The sequence below is a fragment of the Strongylocentrotus purpuratus genome, unplaced genomic scaffold (genome assembly GCF_000002235.5).
Source record: "Strongylocentrotus purpuratus isolate Spur 01 unplaced genomic scaffold, Spur_5.0 spur5_scaffold_13, whole genome shotgun sequence".
Classification (NCBI taxonomy): Eukaryota; Metazoa; Echinodermata; class Echinoidea; order Camarodonta; family Strongylocentrotidae; genus Strongylocentrotus; species Strongylocentrotus purpuratus.
The window spans coordinates 31220620-31244474 of record NW_022145598.1 but is presented as its reverse complement, the minus strand read 5'-3'; the positions used below and the strand labels follow the sequence as shown (position 1 = coordinate 31244474).

General features: G+C 37.3%; 1 long non-coding RNA gene across 1 annotated transcript; it reads left to right on the top strand.

Annotated features, from left to right (window-relative positions):
* Positions 1-18437: 18437 nt before the first annotated feature.
* Positions 18438-20342, top strand: LOC115923334. Its single transcript, XR_004063863.1, has 3 exons — positions 18438-18483; positions 19292-19388; positions 20239-20342. It is a non-coding gene; the product is annotated as an uncharacterized LOC115923334 (long non-coding RNA).
* The last annotated feature ends 3513 nt before the right edge of the window (positions 20343-23855 follow it).

Below are 23855 nucleotides of genomic sequence, written 5' to 3'. Positions count from 1 at the left end.
TTTCCTCTATTGCTCCTCGCCTGTGGAATTCCCTCCCATCATCTATTCGCGAAATTGACAACCTTGACCACTTCAAAGCTTCACTCAAACCTCACATCTTCCTCAAGACATTTAAATGCTAACTTTATTGGAGTAGCTCGCGCCTTTGAATGTTTTTTGAAACAGATATATGGCGCTATACAAATGCTGTGAATCATCATCATCATCATCTTCTCACCCAGCACTGCGCCTTCCCCACCATCTCATGTCTACGACGGTAATTCGTCTCCAAGACCAGTTAGTTTCGAACGAGCATCATCTCCGTCTCTTCTTTTTAGCGCACATCCTTATGCAATATTTCGATACAAGTATGATCACAAACAAGACGAAGTATCCCGCGAGAACGCCTGCCAGAATCACTATGGATTTCAAAATATCTGCCGAAGAAACACACCAAACAATGTAGATCCTTATTATTTATCGAGAATGAAAGATATTTAGACAGATCTTATAAACGGATTCCAATGACTTTAACAATAACATAAACAACAACTGCAACAGCAACCGACAGCATCAACAACAACCTCGACAACCATACAGATAAAAAAAAATAAAAAATACATCAAGAACGATGAGAAACTTTTTATAAATATGACCTTAATTACTGAAGCCAAAACAACAACCAAACATGTAGTGTAAATGAAAACTTACATCATGCGATTCCATATTCGGCCTATAGGGATCTGTGTTTTTTTACTTTGTCATTATGTTGTTGATTTTATATTTGTTTGATGTTGACACGATCTCATCTATTCTCGAAATATCTACTCAATACAAGGGCAATTTCAATTCCCTATTGTATGTCCCATAGAAATCATATACAATTCGGATTATTGAATACGTCATTGTCATGTTTGCAAATTGTAATGGGTAACACAAGTACGAGGCTATTGAAACTGTTTTAGGTTAATTTTTGTTGTTGTTATCATAGCTGAAGGAAATCCTCAACTAAAAGTGGTCTATGTACAAAGAGCTTTATCCTCACCTTCTTGAGTGGCAGCTAAACTGGCAATGACTACAAGGGGAAGAGGAGAGAGAGAGAGAGAGAGAGAGAAAATATATCATGTTTGATAATAAAATTACCAAAATAAAACAAATTTTATCCGCTTTCCAAACAAATATTAAACGGCATGACGTAGACAAAAGGAGGGAGAACGAGATGAATAAATGACTTGGATATAAACAAATATTGGAAGTGTGGATTACAAAAAAAAATAACACTGAAAGCAGGAAGGAGAAAAGGAGAAGCGTTTCATTATTATACGACATCAAAGACAAAAAAGGCGTTATAAAAAACACATGATATCCTGCAAAGCCATTTTCCACAAAATTCTGTTTGAACGAACGTCTTCATTGGTGCATGCTTTTAAGGGGTTCAATCGGCCCGTGCCACCCCCCCCCCCCCCCAACCAAGCAAACTTGAGTACACATCATCATTTTGCTTCGGAACTGTCCCCCCCCCCCCCCCCCTACTCAACCAATGGACAAAAAAAAAAGATCCACCATGGACCTACCAACGACCCTGTAGACAGCTCTGGTCTGGCCGTCGACCCGACATTCGTATCTCCCTGCCTGAAGCCTCTGCACATCGGCGATGACGAGCGAACCGTCGATGGACTCTGTCAATTTCCCATCGCTAGAAAGAAGTTCCTTCACGTCGATTCTTTTGGTTCCATTGTACCACGTCGCTACCATGCCGATACCAACTCTGGATGAAATTATAGAAGAACATAATGCCCGGGGCTCTCAGTCAAATATAATACTGTTAGCATCCCGGGGGGGGGGGGGGATACTCAGATTTGGTTTGGACGGGGGTGTGCCGCCTAAGTCTCGAAACCCCTACCCATTATTAGGGGTCATTTGCGTTAAGGGGGTATTTTTCTAGCCCCCATGGCCAGACCGGGGGAAGAAGGGGGTAAGTTTTATTTTGCGCCACTAATATAGAAAGTGTTGTAAATACAACAAAAAAAATAAGAGAAAATCATATTTTAGAAAGTTCATTTAAAAAAGTCTTTTGTCAACTCTGTTGCTACGGCAGGCAGCCAGTGAAAACGAAATCGTGTTATCAAGTTATGGAAAAGCATGCATAATTTTAAACAAACCATATCCTGTCATATGAAAAAGCAAAAAAGAACTTTCTAGAAATGTGATTTTCTCTTTGAAATTCAGATACCGCCCGCCAAATGACTTGTTGGTACTCTCTCTTCAAGTTGTTTTTGATCACTCATGCGTGAAATATGCATCATGAGTTGCATCATCAAATGAAAGAAGAGGATCTAAGCTTTACAAATAATTATGTGTCATTTATTAATTATAATTGTGATTAAGTTATGATAAAACATCGATAATTCTCGGTTTCGTTTTTCTGGGACGCACTGTACACTCTAAGAAAAAAGGGTGCAAAAAGGGTGCAAAATAAGAGTTTGCACCCTTTACATAAAAATGAACCCTATTGAAGGAAAAGGGGTTCAAAAAAGGGTGCAATATAAGATTTTGCACCCTTCCCACAAAAATGAACCCTAACAACCCAAAAAGGTGCAAAATAAAAGTTTGCATATTGCATGCATATTCATGATTACTTTCCACGTGTTCACATAAAAATACATTTATCATATGATTTGTTAAGCAAATTATGACAATGCACATCAATTTTGTGATTTGTATTTTCCTTCGGCAATCATTAACCAATAGATTATTTTGTCTGATCATGTTACAATTTCATTTACGTTTTAGCAATATATATATTGATTATATGATTACTAACCAAGAAACATCATGCATGTTTAATATGTATATGTACGAGCAAATGTCACGAGTATTCCTCGATGATGGGTGCAGGATTGAACCCCTTTAATAAGGTGCTGCTATTGCATCGGTTTGCACCCCTAAAGGAGCAGGATTGAACCATTAAGGGTACTAACATGTCTCCTAAAAGGTGCATTCTGGCACCCTCCTAAAGGGTGCAGGATTTAACCCCTAAATGTGCTGCTATTGTTGCATCGGTTTGCACCCCTAAAGGTGCAGGATTGAACCATAAAGGGTACTTACATTTCCTCCAAAAGGTTCAATCTGGCACCCTTTTGAAGGGTGCAGGATTGCACCTTTAAAAAGGGTGCAGGATTTAACCCCTAAAGGTGCTGCTATTGTTGCATCGGTTTGAACCCCTAAAGGTGCATAGTTGCACCATTTTTTCTTAGTGTGTATAGGCGAATATTTACATTGTTGCCGAAGGAATAATTTTGTTGACAATTCGTTTCGACAACATTTTGGTGAGTACAAACTGTGCGTTTCAGTGCGTATTAAAAAGTTCACCCAACTCTGGTAGCTCCTGATTTAAAATTCATCACCAATATGACTTTGAAATCTATTTCGTGACAAAGAGTAAATTGTTTTCTGCCCAATGATACCATATTAATAATATTTATACAGCTTATTGTCAGTATAAATTAGTTCAAGGTTGACGTTTAGTTGTAGTTTTCGACAATAAAACGAATGTAGTCGTACGATATATTTGTTTTCGATCATAATGCAACGGTTGCATCCTACTATTTGAAAAGAGTCGTGAAATTGTGATAGAAATGTTTTTCATCTTGTTTCGATAATAAAAGAAATGTCAACAACATGCAATGGATTCGAGCTTATAGAATCTCATAATAAAGCAGTCAAACGATAAATACATGTAAAGAAAACTCATTGACCCTGTATAGCTTACTGTAAGTATAAGCCAGAACAAGGTTGACGTTTAGTTGTAGTTTTCAACAATAAAACGAAACAATAGGGGTACAATATTTTTGTTTTCAATCATACTTATGCAACCCACGATTTGAAAAGAGCCGTGAAATTGTGATAGAAATTTTGTGGTGTTTTTCATCTTGTTTCGAGAATAAAAGAAATGTTAAAAATATGCATATAGATATTGCATTGTATACTATTATGGATTCGAGCTTATGGAATCATAATAAAGCAGTCAAACGATTAGGACATGTAAAGAAAACTCATTAACCTGGTATAGCTTATTGTCAATATAAGCCAGTACAAGGTTGACGTTTATTGGTAGTTTCAACAATAAAACGAAACAAGGGTTACATTTATTTGTTCAATCATAATTATGCAACGGTTGCAACCCACGATATGAAAAGAGTCGTACTTGGTACTTTGTTGGGTAATCCCTTTGGCAGCTTAAGATTTTGTTTTTCTTTTCCCCATCTTGTTTCGAGAAATGTCAACAATATGCATAAAGATACGCACTGTATACTATTATAGATTCGAGCTTAATAAGCCAGTACAAGGTTGACGTTAAGTTGTAGTTTTCAACAATAAAACGAAACTATAGGGATAAAATATATTTGTTTTCAATCATAATTTTGCAACCCACGATCTGAAAAGAGTCGTGAAACTGTGACAGAAATTCTTCTTTCTTCTTTCATACTCTTTAGAGAATCAAAACATGTCAGGATTTTCTGTCCTATTGAAATTATATCAGAATATGCAACCGTGGAAGATACAATGTCGCTGAAAACGTGATTAGGTTAAATACTTAAGTGACCATACCTAAAGCGTATCAGAAAGAATAACAAGATTGTCAACCATTTTTAATGACTCTATTTGCCAACACAAATTATAGGCATAGGCTATATAACTCTATATCAGGGTGTTTCCTTGGCATGGTTTCAATCAAACGTTCCATTCGTGCATCCGAACAGTGGATAAACAATTATGTTATTTTCCAGGGGTGATTATCTAGGGGTAGTTGTCCTGATACGTAGGGGCAAAAATGAAGAAGATTAACAAGCAAGGTAAAATAATTGATAAATAAACGAGGCAAACCCAGGCAAACCAATAATACAAGTATATTCAAATAGAGAAAATTACTGAAGTGGGGCCATAGTTACCTTGGGCACTGCAGCTCTGTCGTTGATCCAATTCTTGCCACACGTCTAATCAATGCTAGAGGAGTATGGTGAAAGGCACGAAAATAATCAACGATACAAACGAAGGGCGGCAACAAATTATCATATTGTCAGCTATTTTGTTACGTTCCAATAAATCATAATACAAAGATTAATAAAGAGAGCCGCTCAAATTCTTCAAATAACTGTTACATAGTATGTTAAATTAGCTTGAGGGGGGGGGGGGAGGGTACAGATAAAGCTGTTCGAAAACTTGGCTCATTGCGATAATCAAAATGTGAATCTTTCTAAATTCGTAGTTATGGTATAGTAGATGGCTGTGTTATCTTTCATTTTCTCTGGGCCAATATAGTAACGAGAGGATATTACACATAATGGGGATGTTTCACAAAGACTAAGATCGACATAGTTGGACTTGAACTATGGCAGGCCATTCATGCCACTGGTTGCTCTCACCGTTGGTTTCACAGAGGACGTCACAAATCTACAGAATTTACATGTTTGATAATTCATTGTTGAAGAAAAAGAGTTACTTACATTGTCAACTTTATTTTTATGCGATTTATGCCCTTAAAAAGCCTTGGACCAGGTGTAAAAATTTCACCTTCAATAATGAACTGTCAAAAAATATAAATTCTGTATAGATTCGTGACCACGATTTTAACTTCCTTGAGCAACCAATGCCAGGACTAGGAACTAGTGGCATGAACGGCCTGCAATAGTTCAAGTCCAACTCAAGTCGATCTTATTCTTTGTGAACATAGTACCTGGTCCTTGCAGTCCTGAAATAGGTGCTATCTCTCCCCCATGGATGCTCCATCTCTCATCGTGTCCCTTTTCGTAGGCTACATGCACAGGATGAAAATGCATTCGGTTGTTTGTATTTGTAGTTTGTACTTCGTTTACATGGTATAGGGTATACATTAATATTTTGTTTTAAAACACATAAGCCTAATGATTAATAATTAGTACACATAGTAACAGTACTACTACTATACTACTACTACTACTACTGCTGCTACTTCTACTACTGATACTAATACTACTACTAATAATAATAATGTTAAATAATGATGAAAAGAAGAAGAAGGAACAGGAGGAGAAGGAGAAGAAGAAGATGAGAAAAAAAATGAAGGAGGAGAAGAAGAGAAGAAAAAATAGAAATAAGAAGGATAAGAACAAGAAAAAAAGCATAAATAAAAGGAAAAAAAGGAAGGATAACAAGAACTAAGAGTAAGACAAGTTCTTATGTAGCGCATCAAATATCTCACGTTTTATTGCTGGCGCCTCATAATTATTATACGAGCTTTAGACATTATAATCGTACAGGCCTGGTACAATAGTTTCTTTTTGTTAAACACTGTGTTATTGTACATGTTGGGCTGTATGCATTGTTTTGGGTACAACAGATAATTGCTCAAAAACAATAATATAAGAAAATAATATTGACACAAAATGAGCAGGAAACCTGATCAATTGAATATGGATTAAAACACAGATGATTAAAGACCGGTAACATATAGACAAAACATATGCATGTTTTGATTTGTAAAAATCAATATTTTTGTTTAGATAGACTCAGGAATTTCATCTTACCCTCGTCACAAGCTACAACGCACTCTTCGATCACACGAACGTTTTTCCTGTTTCGAAATAAGATAAATACATGAACAACACATTAGTACCATGTTATTATTGTTTGCATATTTGTACTTTACTTTACGTTTACATGTTTTTTTGTTATTCAGTTATTGTAATTGGAAAAACGGAGAAATGAAATAAAATCAAACAAAATCAAACAAAATTTAATAAGACACGCAAAATTGGATTATGAAGTGAATAAAATTTTAGCATTATAAAGATGATAGAGAGTGAAGACAAAAAGAAAAAAAGTTACAAAATCAACTTAGCCGCCTAAAATGAATAGCACCTCACCAGGTGCGGAAGGTAAGACGGATGGGAGTTCAACGTAAGGCTATATTTCTTTTTAAAGTGGAAGATCTTTGAAATTTATTGCAGTTTCCAACTTCCACGAATGATATCTTTAAAACGTAAGATGGATTGGGAACACAAAATAAAGCGATATCATGAATATGTCAGAAAGGAGATATAGAAATAAATTCTTTTTCATTTTCTACTTTCCATTCAAAATTGTGCCCTTAATTGATGTATATTACTCACCTTTTCTCGAGTATTTGGCTCTTGATTTCCTCTGGAATAAGTGGGGACTGACAAGGGACTCCGCTAGAGAAATCTTTCAGGCTTCGTATAGCATAACAATACCCTGGGGGGAATAGATATTATATAAACATAATAGTTCACGTTTCAAGTTGTATTTTCAATATCTCGTTTAAAAACAGCAAGTACATATTTCAACATTGCATATTACACAGTAAATGATAAATTCATTCAGTAAATTTAAATTGTGGGAAGAAGGAGTAGGGGAAGAAGGAGGATACTTTGGATGGACAGTCTGCAGAAATTGTTGGAAGAGAGAGGAGTGAAAGAACTGGGAGTGGTACTAATACAGAAGGCTAGGAAGCGAGGGTTGTGGAACAGCATGATCGCCAAAGTCAATCGATATGGCACTTAGAGAGAGAGAGAGAAATTTACATAAAGTACATGGTTACATAAAATGGGACGATAAAACAATTCAACTTGACAAACGCACACATACACTCACAAAAAAAAAACATATTGTAAAATGTGAGGATGTGAAAGAATCAGCAAAGGCTGAAAAGCCTATAAGGGACCAATTCCCAATTAGTCAAAATGTTATTCAAATACATGTTACAATTATATAAACAATACATACAAAAGTACAAACATAAGGCAAAATGTGTAGTTATCTACTTCGTTCAAAACTTGGAAAAGTATATTTTGAGTTTACCCATACATGACTGTATTTCCCATACTTCCAAATCAGTATGACTACACATACGCGCGCACACAAGCACCCCCCCCCCTCTCTCTCTCTCTCTCTCTCTCTCCCTCATTCTTCTTGAAAGGGAAGGGGCGAGTTCAACCCCGATCCATGCAAGCATGCCAACTCTTCCAATATGTCGCAGTCTACTAGCCATCCAACAAAATGAAGAAAGAGAAAAAGACACTCAAAAACAAAATAAAAACAAAAGAAAGAGAAAAACAAATATGATAAAGCAGCAGGCTGGTCATTCTGACGGATTTCAGTTTGAATAGCTGATAATCGAATCCATCTAAAATACGTTCATACGTGACATTGTATACATTAACCATCATCATGGGTTGTATTATCTCAGTGCAGTGGTAGTGATAGGTGAAGAGGAGTTTATCGATATGATTGATTACATAGTACTTCAAAGACGCGCCGACTAATGGGATAATGTTGACTCAGGATGAGCTCAATAAAGAATAGAAGATATTAATGAGAGTGGGGGTAAAGTACTGCTTCCATCAAATAGTTTAATTGCAATAACGGGGATTACGCTATATAGAAGTGGCGGCACAGTGAGCAAAAGTCCTGGGAGAATAAGTTTGCAAATCCGCCCTGCTAGAAAGAACACACTCATTCACACTCATTCACACTGTGAACACAGTGTGAAACACAGTATGGTTCACACTGTGAATTAGTGTTAATGAGTGTGTTCTTTCCTTTCCCGGTTATCCACACTAGCTGAGAACCACAGTGTGAAACGAATCGACCACAATGTGAAAACGCCCCAATTTAACATTGTGGAGCACACTGTGATTCACAGTGTGAAACACAGTATGATTCACACTGTGAATGAGTGTGAATGAGTGTTCCGTTTTTGCTTAAAGTTATCCAATAAAAATGAGATCAATGTTGCCCCCCCCCCCCCCCCCCTCGGATCCGCTCGCTGAGAAAACTTCAGATGGCTAGTAAAATCATACCTCACTTCCATTAAGAGCAAAAAGGCTTGCAGGATCCATGTATGAACAGAAGGGACGAAAACAAAAAAGTAAGTTATACATTTCGAAAACTGTCATACATTCTTCGCCTCCCCACTATTTTTCAGATGCGTGATTTCGAAATGTCTATGAATGTACACTATGAAACTATGATTCAATGAATCTATGGATCTATGGATCTATGAAACAATAATGCAAAATTACGTTTTCATACGAACAATATATTGTAATATCTTAAGAAGCAAGGTTAACTTCAATTTCACTCATTCACAAGCGCTCCTTTTCTATTCGCTTTCAAAATTCATATTTATTTGCCTAGCCCCCTAAAGCATTCTGTCAATGATTATTTTCAACTTAATTGCGTCGAGGGTTGGCAAGATGCTGACATGATAAAATGCTCATCACAAATAGCCCAGTTTATGTCTCCGGTTGAACGATCATACACGTTTCATGTTTACAATCCTGGGGGAGGGGGAGGGGGACGGATTATAGGTAGCAGACGTTTTTCTGCTGTTCCCTGCCGAAACCGCCATGTTTACAAAAAGACAATTTTATTGATGGGTCGTATAAAATATTATTTTTTTTAATCGATGTCGCAGCCGAAAGAATAATCAGATTGAAGGGGCGGGTGAATATGTGTAAGTTATGGGGTAATTACATTTAATAAGCCCAATAAACTCCAGCTCAAGGCTTGTTTAAATGTTGGCGCGGTAAACCGCCAAAAAAAGATCAACGCGTTTTTTGTTAAAGTGTGTGATGAGTGTCAACTGTGCGCAACTGATCTCGGTTGCGACATTGATTATTTTATTTCATAAATTTAACAAACATGACGAACAAGATTACTAACCCTACTTCTATTAATAATAATAATAATAGGCATTTCTATAGCGCGTCTATATCTAGAAATTCTATTCCGAGGCGCCTTTAGCCTATAGCTACCATTACAGCGCTCCAGCATTTCAAGGAATTAATTTCTGCCAGGTACCCATTTACCTCACCCGGGTCGAGTGTGGCATATAGAGATTAATGCCTTGCCAAAGGACATTAGTGCCATATCGTGGATCGAACCACGACCTTTGAATTTCGAGTCAAGTGATTAAACCACTCGACTAGTAAACATGGCGGTTTCGACTAGGAAATGCAGGGGTGCTATACTGTACGCCGTCATAAAAAAAAATAAAAAAAACTGCCACTCACAGCTTTGCCGCGTCATACCTCAATGAGACTTAAGAGGGCCCAATTTTGTTGTTTATATACCAAAATATGCTTTTTGAAGTTTGCTTTATATTATTAATTTTTCCCTCCATATTTTGACTTATAGCACAAACCAAATGAGTAAAGCATGGCACTTGCAAATTGATATCAAGTGGAGATGGGGGGGGGGGGGGGGATTTGAATTGAAATTAGTCCTATACTCTTCTTGTAAACAGCAAAGCTGCCCCCTCATCAAGCCCTGCAGCTCTTCTTCGAAACTTGCATTTTACTCTCTGAATAACGATTACATCCTTCGTCTTATGGAGTTTAATGTTAAATGCTAGAAAAGCTGACATCATTGACTGATGCTCTATAATTATGAGAGGATACGTTAAAACACGAATAAAAAAATGACGCAAATCACCCAAAGATGTGTTGAGTGAGGGGCGGTGCTATCATCAGAAATACAATCTGAAAAAAATTAAAAAAGATTGACTGCCCAAGACAAAACATTTGACCTTTTTTTGGGGGGGGGGGTGGGTATATTTGGATGACGAAACGTCAAAACTTCTTGGCATCGTGGCACGATGGAAATTTATCCGAACAAACATTGTTAATCGTTTTAGTATTGTACACTTTGGAATGGTGTTATGTCAATATATTCAAGTCTGTACCGTTTCCTTTTTATGTGTTTGCACAAAGTAGTGATAAGAAGGTTTGGCGAACATTTTCGAAACAAGACGAAAAAAAAATAAGAATATGTTTCTAGCGACTAAATGGTACACAATATGAACTTCAACATATTTTCGTTTATGACGTGGATTTTTTGGCCTTTTTCCAACTCTTTCCTCTTCTTCCTTCCTCTCTTCTTCTTCTTCTTCTTCTTTCTTCTTCTTCTTCTTCTTCTTCTTTTTTTCTTCTTCTTCTTCTTCTTCTTTTTATTCTACTACTTCTTCTTCTTCTTCCTTCTTCTTCTTCTTCTTCTTCTTCTTCTTCTTCTTTTCTCCTCTTCTTCTTCTTCTTCTTCCTCTTCTCCTTCTTCTTCACAATCTTCTTTCGTTCTTTCTTTAATAAAACACAAACATTTTAGGCAAATGGCTCGGCCAACAGTACTTGTATAGCCCTTAATCTGTAATGGGTAGTTTAGATTTTCGGGAGTGGGTCATAAACACGTGATCATCTTCAGATACAAGGTGATGAATGTCATTTTGTTGTGTCCTCTTTTCAGTGATGTCCGAAAGCTTTAATTTGCAGCAGAACACGACAGTAACACTCAAAGAAGTTGCTGGCTATCCGATCCCGCACCCAGCTCTACCAGAACTCATTTCCCCTCGGACAGTTACTGCGTGGAATGCACTTTCAAAGATCACCCTTGACGCTACTTCACTGGAGGGCTTCAAGGGAGCGCTTCCACCCAGCATCTAGACCAAGAACTAGATAGTTTATTCCTCAGCACTATACATCCTGACTTATAGATCCTGCTGAGTATCGTCATAGAAGTAGAAGTAAAGCTATCAAATAATAATAAGGCTGCAATTGCATCAAGGTTTGTAGATATTAGTTTGTTTCCTTCTTCACTGCACTACACGTTATTGGTTAATGCTCCTTTGTATAAATAGTGTAAATGATTAATAGTTGTTTGCTGATCGGAAAAGGAAAGACAATATTTGTACTTTCATCTGTTTTAATCGTTGTAAAATGAGTTTGTTTCTCCTCAACTATATTTCTGCCATACCCCAGAAGGGGCCGTGTAAGAAATAAAAATCATTGACATTGAAATTGTCATCGTTAACATGGTTATAACAATGTAGTACTGTGTTCTTTAGATAGTTGTTATGTCAATAACACGAACAAGCCTGTATCGTGTAAACTTGAGATGTTTGCACAAGGCAGTGATAAAATAATTGAAGAATATTTTCGAAACGAAAAGAAATGAAGGCTTTAAGATACTCTAGGGGGAGCCCGGCCCCCTCCCCTGGCCAAAAAGAAATAGGTTTTAAAAATGGTACTGCTAATTTTACCTTAAAAAAAGGAAAACAAGAAAAAACAGCCCCCCCCCCCCCCCCGGCCAAAAAAAAAAGTATTTTTGTTTCTCAAGAGGGAGGGGGGTGTTGAGTAAAAGAAATAGTCCTCACCACCCCCCCCCCCCCTCTCCCCTTACTCGCCGGGCGACTGATTCGTCGCTATATATTTCTCACGAATTGGGCCCTCTCCCTCGCCGTCGGCTGGATATTTGTTTTTCCTTTTTTTTCCATAATATTTTATCTTCTCCATTGCTTTTCACAAACAATAACAAAAATAACAATGACAAACAATAACAAAATCAATACATAAAAATGTTTAAGAAATATCAACTAAATAGGTTTCCAGAGGGTGTATGGTAGTATGGTACAGCATTAGGACTCACAAAAATTGTCGTATATGGCGCGGTATTGTTTCCAAAAAACCTTCAAATTTGAGACCTCGGGCTTGGGAAAAAGTACGCGTAGATCGTCATAATATTTTATAAACGAAGTGCAGATTTTCAGGAGTGAGTTACAGACACGTGAAGTTATTGAATTTAAATTATGTCCTCAACACAAAGCAGCCCTCCAAAATTGTTAGAGATGACTTAGAACATGTTTGATAAGAAAATAAATGAGCCTACAGTTACTCGATTTTCTATAAATTACTAAATTTGAGGCGAAAATGTGACAGGTGTCACAAAAACGCAATCAATTCAGCAGCTTATGTTTCATTTCAACAATATAATATAACAGGCACGGGCCGAATGCCTCCCCCCCCCCCCCCCCCCCACCTCAAAAAAAATAAATAAATAAATAAAATCCGCCAGTGCTTTACCTATTTTACTCGACTGCCTTGCGACTCACACTCGCTACATCGCCCCATTCGGACCAATGCGTGTACACTTCTACCGAGGTTCGATCCTTCATCTTAACCGCTTCTTCTCCCTTTGGTTTCTTGCCGTCTGCTAGCTGTATCTCTTCAATATCGTCGGGTGAGAGGGAGATGACTTCTACGTTATAGTACCCAAGTTCTCTGTAGCAAGGGAAATGAAACAAGGACATTATTATGTCGTGAATGGGGGGCGGGGGGGTGGGGGGCTTAACAAAACTAAGGAAAACAAAAAGATGAGCATCGTCTGCTACATGTAGCTGCATCTCCAGTATCGGCAGGAGAGATGGACAACAAATTAATGTAAGCGCTAAATGTACTACAGCTTAAAGGGATTAGGTATCTTTGCCTCAGATTCTGAAGAAGAACAAAAATTTAGCTCATGCTGCCAATGCTGCAATGATAAACCTTTTGGTCAGTCATGAACCCCATGATTTTAACAAGCCGATCGATTATCAAGATATTTATGATTGGAAATCGAAATTTCATTTTTCGTTTTCCTAACGATGTATAACTGCAAAGTCTATTGGGTAAAATGAGTATTGTATTGCAAAACCGTGTTGTTTTGATCACTTTGAAGCGCACTATTTGTAGGCTTCAATATTATACAGTTATTGACTGGCAGGGGTGTAATATAACATTATTTGGACCGCTGAAGAGAGATTATATTTCCCAAGTGGTTATATTTTCCCGAAGCGCGCAGCGCTGAGGGAAAATATGGTCACGAGGGAAAATATAACTCCCTTCAGGTCCAAAGAATGTATATACCCCTGCCAGTCAATAACTGTTATATTAGATAGCCTTGTTTTTTTTTTTTTTTTGTAGGGGGGGGGGGTCATTTTTTTTTTTGCCCCCAATTTTTTTTTTTCGGGGACAGTCAAAATTACGGAAAAATAAATCTGTCGAGATTACCTTACAACAAACAAAAAAATAAAAAAAAAAATTGGGGAAAAAAAAAAAAAAAAAAAATCTTACCAAAAAAGCATTTTCGAAAAAAAAAAAAAAAAAAAAATAAAAAAAAAATTACCCAAAAAAAGCAGGGGAAAAAAAAATATTAAAAAAAAATTGATTTTGGGGAAAAAAAAAAAAATAATTTTAGGGAAAAAAAAAAATTCATGAAAAAAAAATATGAAAAATAAAACGACCCTCGATAATGGTGTATGTGTGTAATTGGTGACATACATTCCTCAAGAGGGCGACATGCATTGATTAAAAATATATTCATTTCACCAGCCGGTTAAAATAACACTGAAAAGTGACCGGCCGGGAAAATATAACAATTTGGATCCTCGCAATTGATATCACGTGACGAGCTCTGGACCAATCACATCTCGGTATCTGTCTAAGCTATCTAATATTACACCATATTGCATATGGCAAGTAGGGCCATATGCACCTCAGATTTAACATTGCTAAACAATGCATTTAATCAAAAGACCATACGCAAAGAAGTAACGTGATGTATGTATGATGATGTATATTAAAATAATAATTAACACTCAAAAAATAATCATGAAATAAATCTCACTCTTCTCCCCATTCTCGTTTCTCTTTACATCTGTAAATACCGTCGTCACCAGAGAGTTTGGCCCCGCGAATCGAAAGCGACATGTCGGCCTCGAGTACGACGCGGTCTTGCGACTCATCGGAGCGACTATCGTATGCTACTCGACGTTCATCTTCGCCAGGTGATTGTTTGGTCCAGTGGATCTTTTGAACGCGGGAGTTACTGAAAGCATCCCGATCGAAGGAAGAGAAGAAAAAAAAGAATGATTTTTTAAAAATTTGCATGAATCAAAATGTACTTTTGAATGATATTCATCTGAATAGACAGATTTTCTGGATTGGAAATTAAAGAGGGTTTGGTAAGATACGGGTTTTTCTAAATACGTGTACCATTTTTCATCTTTGCTCATTTAAAAAACAACAAAAATATTCTGATATGAGTATGTTCTCCCCCTATTTTATCTTATTTCTCTATCTTGACCCTGATCACCTCTTCCGGATTTTCGTCATTTGTTTATTACCTCTTTTCTTCAACTTCTTCCTTTCCTTCTCTTATTCTAAAATTCGCTCTCATACCCCGATGAATAAAAACAATACATTTTAAGATCCCTATTTGATCCAAAGCCTTGCTTCCGGATGACCCCTCCCCCTTCAATTCAAATTGAACTTGAAATTTGTTTATCAGAATCTCAACTTTCTCTAACACCAAGATTATTATGTGAAAAAAAAACAGTTCACAAGATGACTGAGTGCAAATGTTAAAATTGTAGGGAGCAATTTTACAAACTTCTTTTATTCATGCCTCTCGTCGGCAATATAAAACATAGATAATATTAAACTCAATATCCCTGATTAAATCATATTTCTAGTAATTCCTTTGTACGTTTTGTAATCCTAAATAGACACAGACAATGAAGAATTTTCCTACCAGGGATCACAGCGCAGTCTTGAGGCTCTGCCTCGTACACGATGACAGCTCGTCTTCGTTTTCGATCCAAACATTCCTTTCCCAAGCGAACAAACGCCAGCACGCTAGACATGTCTATAGGCCTAGGATCATCACGTGATCCCCGGCGGAAACGTGGTCTGTGACTGGCATGAGAAATTACATGATATTTGATGATAATAAAACGACCATGTTCGTCGTCAATAATAATGGTGATCATCATCATCCAATTATCTTCATCATCATCATCATCATCTGCAGCAGCACCATCATTATCACCATCATCATCACCACCATCATTATCACCATCATCATCACCACCATCATAATCACCATCATACTCCTCAGTCACAACATCATTATCACCATTATCCTCATCATCATGATCATCATCATGGCCATCATCACCACCATCATTATCATCATCATCATCATCATCACCACCATCACCACCATCACCACCATCATTATCACCATCATACTCCTCAATCACCACTATCATTATCAACATTATCATCATCATCACCACCATCATTATTACCATTAATATCATCATCATCATCATCATCATCATCATCACCATCATCAGTATCAGTATCATCATCCTCATTATCATCATCATCATAATCGACACCATCATTATCACCATTGTCATTATCACCATTGTCATTATCACCATCATACTCCTCAATCACCACTATCATTATCAACATTATCATCATCATCACCACCATCATTATACCATTAATATCATCATCATCATCGTCATCATCATCATCACCATCATCAGTATCAGTATCATCATCTCTCATCATCATCATCATCATCATCATCATCATCACCACCATCATTATCACCATTGTCATTATCACCATGATCATCATCGTGGCCATCATCATGTCCATCATCAACATCATCAGCATCATCATCATCATCACCATATCAGTATCAGTATCATCATCCTCATTTTCATCATCATCATAATCGACACCATCATCATTATCACCATCATCATCCTCATCATCATCATCACCAACGTTATCACCATTATATCATCATCATCATCACCACCATCATTATCGCCATTGTCATCATCACCATGATCATCATCATGATCATCATCACCATCATCATTATCAGTATCATCATCATCATCATCATCCTCATCATCATCATCATCATCATCATCATCATCCTCATCACCACCGTCATCATCATCACCACCATCATCATCATCATCATCATCATCTTCATCATCGACACCACCATCATCACCACCATCATTATCACCATCATTATCATCACCACCATCATTATCACCATCATTATCATCACCACCATCATCATCATCACCACTATCATCATTGCCACTGTCATCATCGACACCATCATCATTATCACCATCATCATCCTCTTAATCATCATCATCACCACCATCATCATCATCATCATCATTATCATCATCATCACCATCATCATCATCACCATCACCATCACCATCACCATCATCATCACCATCATTATCATCATCATACTCCTCAATCACCACCATCATTATCACCATTATCATCATCATCACCATCACCATCACCATCACCATCATCATCACCATCATTATCATCATCATACTCCTCAATCATCACCACCATTATCACCATTATCATCATAATCATGATCATCATCATCATGATCATCATCACCATCATCATTATCAGTATCTAGACCAAGAACTAGATAGTTATTCCTCAGCACTACATCCTGACTTATGGATCCTGCTGAGTATCGTCGTAGAAGTAGAAGTAGAAGTATCATCATCATCATCATCCTCATCATCCTCATCATCCTCATCATCCTCATCATCATCATCATCATCATCATCATCATCGACACCATCATCGACACCATCATCATCACCACCATCATTATCAACATCATTATCATCACCATCATCATCATCATCACCACCATCATCATCACCAGTATCATCATCACCACCATCATTATCACCATCTTCATCCTCAACATCATCCTCATCATCATCCTCATGATGAATAACATCACCATTATGTTATCCTCGTCATTATCACTTTCATCATCATCAACATCATCATCTTCATCATCATCAGTATAGCTTGCCTTAATTTTGAGGTATACGACCACAGGAAGCTATCATTGGTTACAGCCATCGTCACTATTGGTTCATGAAACGTCACATCGCTGTCAAAGTCGGCGCCATCTTGGATGTGTTTCAAGGGATCAAATGTTTGAAGTTATCACCACTCGACGTAAACATTATTCGTCCATTCACCAGGGAGAGAAGCCAGCCAATGCCAAATGAATCCATCCACACAAGTTCATGGTTTTTTCTTCTTCAAGATAACTAGCTCGATCTGATAGTTAGAAATTTTGTCCCAATACCCAACTAATTTTCCTTTGAAACATGATAGAGCTCACCATATTTAAATAGAACCAACTCGATTTCGATCCGAATTTGTTATTGCTTCTCTCTGGTTGCAAGATGTTTCTAAGCTTTACTCTCAGAATGTCACAAATTTCAACTATATTTTATTTCAGCAATATATATTCAACGATACAATGTTATTTACCCAAGTATACCCAAGTAAGTAGGTATGATTGAAACAATCTGTCGTAAAAGTAAAACCAAAGCAAAGATATGTGTTCAAGCAAAAGGGGCGGAGGGCCATTGTAGGGGGGGGGGGGGGGAGGGGGTGCGCTGTGTTTACAAATGATGCGCAAAACATATGCGCGCGTCTCCCCTTGACGCGCAAATACACAGGAAAATTAAAAGACAAATGCAAAGACAATTAAAAGGTCGGAGCATGCACGCATTCTTATCTATCATTGTCAGTCAAATTCTAAACGAATTAAAAAGTTTTACAATCATCTTTTTAAAGGTATACAAAGATATGAAATCTAGCATTGTTTATGAGCTGGAGGATTTGAGGAACGCAGATATTTCGATGAAAACACAAAAAACAACTTGGAGTAGGATCTTGGGATGAAAGTTTGCCGATGCTCCTTCTTTTGTCGCATCAATAGTCTTAAAAGTCATCGGGGAAAGTCGTGAGTAATAATAAATAAGATTTGGTGACTATCCCGATTGTGTTTTTTTTTTCTTCTGCGGCACAGATTGGGGTTAGGTGCGTGTTGAGCCTATAGGAAAGTTTAGGGTTAGGGTTAAATCAAGACCTCTTTTTTTTTTAAAGCCCCAATCTGTGCCGAAGAAGAAAATACGCATCCCGATTAGGGTTAGAGAGAGAGAGAGAGAGAGAGAGAGAGAGAGAAAGCGTGTATGAGTCTGATCTTAAAGATGATGAGTAGGAACAAGAAAAGTGTAGGTATATTATAGACCTAGTGGCTTAGTGCGAAATATTTTGAAACATAGAAATCTAGGCCTATTATGATAGATCTAGATCTATACCACCCCAAAAGACTAATTGAAAGACTAACCGTGATACCGGCATAAATGACAACGATTGGTATAATGATGGCAGTGGTGATAATGTTGGTGATGTTGATGATGACTTACTAGTTCTATGTGAATGTGAAGAAGAGAAATGAGAAGGTGGGAGGATGAGAAAGAGGAGGAGGAGAAGGCGGAGGAGGAGGAGGAGGAGAAGGAGGAGGAGGAGGAGGAGGAGAAGGAGGAGGAGGATGAAGGGGAGGAGGAGGAGGAGGAGGAGGAGGAGGAGGAGGAGGAGGAGGAGGAGGAGGATGAGGGGAGGAGGAGCCGAAGGAGGAGGAGGGGGAGAAGAAGGAGGAGAAGAGAAGTGAGGAGGAGGAGAAGGAGGCTAAGGAGGAGGGGGAGGAGAAGGAGGAGGATTTCGGTCGTATTTCTTCATTAAGTCTGATATTCATTATCTTTCTTCAGCATTCCATCACGAGAGAATGGAGGACATTGGAAAAAGTGTGGACTTTCCCTGTCAGAGCCAGCTAATTCAGAAATACCAGCCATCCATCAAAATGAGGTATATGGGAATGGGTTCGGACTCTTGTCAAACATAAAGCTTTCTTTTTTCTTGGATTGAACACAAAATATTCGTAAAATAACACAACCATCATGATTTGTCTGTCATAAAATATTGCCCAACATATTAAGTCATCGAAGATTTATGGAATAGTGCTTGTAAACATCTTTAAATTGCCGTTTTAAATGAACTCTCCAGATACACAGCACAAAGTTTAGGTACAAATAGCTTCGAATTATTGCTGAAGATAGAGGACAACGCCTCTGGTTTGAAAGTTGAAAATGAAATTATGCCGGGAACTTATGGTTAAAAATCCTTAATACATCAAAGATTGCTGGGCGCAACAGTATTACACGGTTACGTACGCATATACATCAACTTAAATTACCATCGCATTTTTTTAAAAAGAAAATGCAGTTAAGGATCATACTTAGCTTCCATGTTTTGAATTAATATGTAACATGTCATTTTAAGGGAGCGATGGCTCAGTGGTAGAGCAGTGGTCTCGTACGCGAGACGTCCCGGGTTCGAAGCCAAGTCGATGCGCTAGCGCCCTTTGGTAAGGCATTAATCCTCATTACCAAGTCCCTCGGAGAAGACTTAATGCTGTCGGTCCCCTGGTTGCTTTCTTACAAGCATAAACAAGTCATATTTTTTAACACTTTAACAGTCAGGTAAAATAAACAAACACACAAATTGAACAAATGTATTCAGCAAACCTAATAGACTATAGACAATCGGAAAGCAATTGTTTTCGGGTGACTTTGCTGCTGCTGTATGTTGTTGTTGTAATTTATTTTCCCCTCAATTTTGTAAAGTCCATGCAATTCATGTTTCCACATCCCCATAGCTGGACCAAAGATGATGAAACCTTGAGCACACCACCCCACGGATACGATTAGACGCAGGGGGCAATCTTCACATATCTGAGCTACAAGAAGATGATGCAGAGGAACGTACAGCTGCCTCACAACGTACTGGGAGACCACCATCATACGACTGTTGTCAACTAAATGTGGGAGGGAAAGGGCCTGCAGGTGACGAAAAGTTGTTACTCTAGATTCCTATTTCAATTTCATATATATTATTTATTTATTTACTTATTTATTCAATTTTTGTTTAAAATAGAAGGTATGTACATTCAGTAAAAGAAATTGGTTTCCAAGTACGCCCTAGCTCTTCATGCGGGCCTAGCAATCATGGGCGTAAATCTGTAATTGATACCTATTGTTCAGGGAGGGATGATCTATTCATTCATCCCCCCCCCCCCCTGAACAATAGGTATTACGTAAGGATTGATGCCCATGCTAGCAATATCATTACCTCGGCGATTGCCAGTTACTCATTAAAAAGGGATCCGGTAACTTTGTCTTAGATCCTTTAGAAATAATCCTTGATTTAGCTCATGCTGCAATGATAATTATAAACATTAAGGTCAGTCAGGAACTCCATGACTTTTACAAGCCGATCGCCTGTCTGATTATCAAGATATTAATGATTGGAATTACAAATTTTGAAACCGTTCGCCGAACGGTTTTCATAACACGACAGTCTATAGGGGAAAACGAGTATGGTAAAATTAATTGGATTTTTACTTTTTTGAGGCACTTCTTGATCATTTTGAAGCGCGATTTTTTTTTAGGGCTTCAATATTACACCATATCACAGGCACTGGTAACATGTAGGACCGTGTATCTCAGATTTAACATTGTCAAACGATCCCCACCTGGCAAATGTAGATTAATTTTTTCCCAAAAGGCTAAATTGAACCCTCATTAGTTTGATTGAGAGTCAAGTGAATAAAACCTCCACTGATAGATGCTAATATCTTGTAGTCGGATGCAAGATATTTTGATATTATGGTCGGGCCCCGTTTCATAAAACTCGTTATCATTAACAAATGCTCAATGTCTATGACAAATATACTCTCAGCCAACCAAATGCCACTATTTCAGTAGCTTATAACAGTAATTTCATAGTTACTTGTTTTTGATAAAAAGTTTGTTAAAACTGGCCCTGATATATCATCTTTGACCGTTACTTCTATCGACAGAATCAGGCAGTGTTTCTGGCATCCCGTTTCCATGGATCGTCTCCGCTGGTGCTACTCTTGTTCTTCTCATCGTTTTTGGTTGTTTTACCATCGCAACGAAGTCATGGTATATATATTTACCTTATTATAACCTAATAGTTTTTTTTACGAATCTTGAGACCAATAAATAAAACCATATGTTGATCATGACAGGACTATACAATACATTTTTACAGCGAAGCGATTTTGCATTAATTATGATTTTTGTTTTTAACTAAATGTGTATAAATCCCACTTCCCTCGATGACGATTGAAAAGTGTAATAATTTAAAGTTGCAGTTAGAACTTTACTCTCTTCTTCTTCTTCTTCTTCTTCTTCTTTCTTCTCCTCTTCCTCTTCCTCTTCCTCTTCCTCTTCCTCCTCCTCTTCCTCCTCTTCTTCTCCTCCTCCTCCTCCTCCTCCTCTTCTTCCTCCTCCTCCTCCTCCTCTCCTCCTCCTCCTCCTCCTCCTCCTCCTCCTCCCTCCCCGAGTCCTCCTCCTCCTCTTTTTTCTTTACTCTTTATACAATGAACTATATCTCCAAGTCTTCAGATAATTATCGTAGTCATGACGACATGAAAAAATCTTTCTTTTCTCCCCACTCCTTTCTCCCCATCTCGATTTATTTGCTCCTATTACCCTCATTATTCTTTCTTGATGCTCCCTGTCCAATTTCTCTCTTTCTTCTTTCTTTCTTTTCTCTCACTCTCTCTCTCTCCCTCTCTCTCTCTCTCTCTCTCTCTCTCTCTCTCTCTATACCTTCTCGACGATGACCCTAAGTAGCTCAGGCGACAAGTCCAAGAAGTACACCAAGGTGCCCGATGAAGAGATGGCAATTGACGATGACGAGGAGGTTGACGAGGAGGATGTTGAAGTCTAAACATTGAATCACCTCACGGAGACGAGGATGATGCCGTATGCCGTTTCAAGGATACGACGATGATGCCGTGTCAATACAAAATATAAACTAAATACCAACCACGAAGATGATAACAATATGAGCAACTTGATCTAAGGGCATATATATATTCGTTGCTATAATTTGTGATCGCGAAATGAAAATATCTTTTAACTTTTTCATATGATTATGTATTAATAAAGTTATCAATCATGTCTTTTAAATGAGTTGAATATTGAGCAGCCCGATTTTGTCGGTTGTTTTACTGTCATTTTCTACCTGCAACATGATTTTATTTCCCCCTCTCTCTCCATCTCGCTCTTCCTCTCTCAATCCCTCCCTCTCCCTCTCTCCATCCCTCCCTCTCTCTCCCTCCCTCCCCAATCCCTCTCTCAAACACTACGTTTGTCATCATACTAAAGAGACGCCAGCACTGGATTTTTCATCTTATAATTTTAGGCAATCAAGCACAACACTAGCACACATCACTCATGTCCAAAATTTTCTCATTATCCATTTTCTCTTCACATTCTCTAACTAAACTTGTAGAAAACCTTTATATCTTAAAGGCCCATTCAGAACAAGCCTTTAAAAGTAACTCTTGAGTATGACGAATAATTTCTTATTTTTGTAATTAATAAATGCTTTGAAGCTTTCTGGTCTTCTGCAAGAAGCTAATTGTAAACATAAGAATAGAAATGCATGTAGATGTACATGTACATCTGAAAACTCCCTTTACAAACAATTTTGTAACTTGTAAGCTTCCATTATAAACTCATATAAAAAACAAATATGTAATACAGAAATAGGCATGATTTGATTTATTCAATTATCTAGAATACAAATTTGAGTCAGTCACATTAAAAATAGCACAACATTTAGTCGTAAAATATATAAATGATAATAAGTTGCACTATATAAATCTATGGTGCACAGTAAACAAAAATATTAAAATATATTTTGTCAATATCTGACATTATTGCATTTAAGTACTGAAATAATGTCTATATCTGCCATTTTTACTATTAGGAGTCGAACAATATAATCACTATAGAATTATAGTATAATAATGGCATTCTTGTATAAAATTACTGAAACTTTTTATTTGCGATATAATTCTTCTCCATTTACAGTTGTACATAGAATTATGAAATAATATCAAAATCATAATGATAACTAGATTGATATAGCGCAATTTGCAGAGGATAGCCTTAAGACAAATTAACAAGTTATGTTTCATTAAAAGAATTCGCATGAAGTACCATTTCTTAGAAAAGCAGGTAATTCGTTCCATACGTGTATGTGTATATAAACATTAGCATAGAAAAACTACAGCCTAGTAATAATATTTTTTTTGTTGAATATTCAATTGGAAAATGTATATAATAATGTTTTTATTATAATGGTTACTTGGGTAATCAATAATAACTGGCAAACATGTAAAACATGTCAATAACTATTAAACAAACTTGTCATTTCTATCACACTGTTTTGACT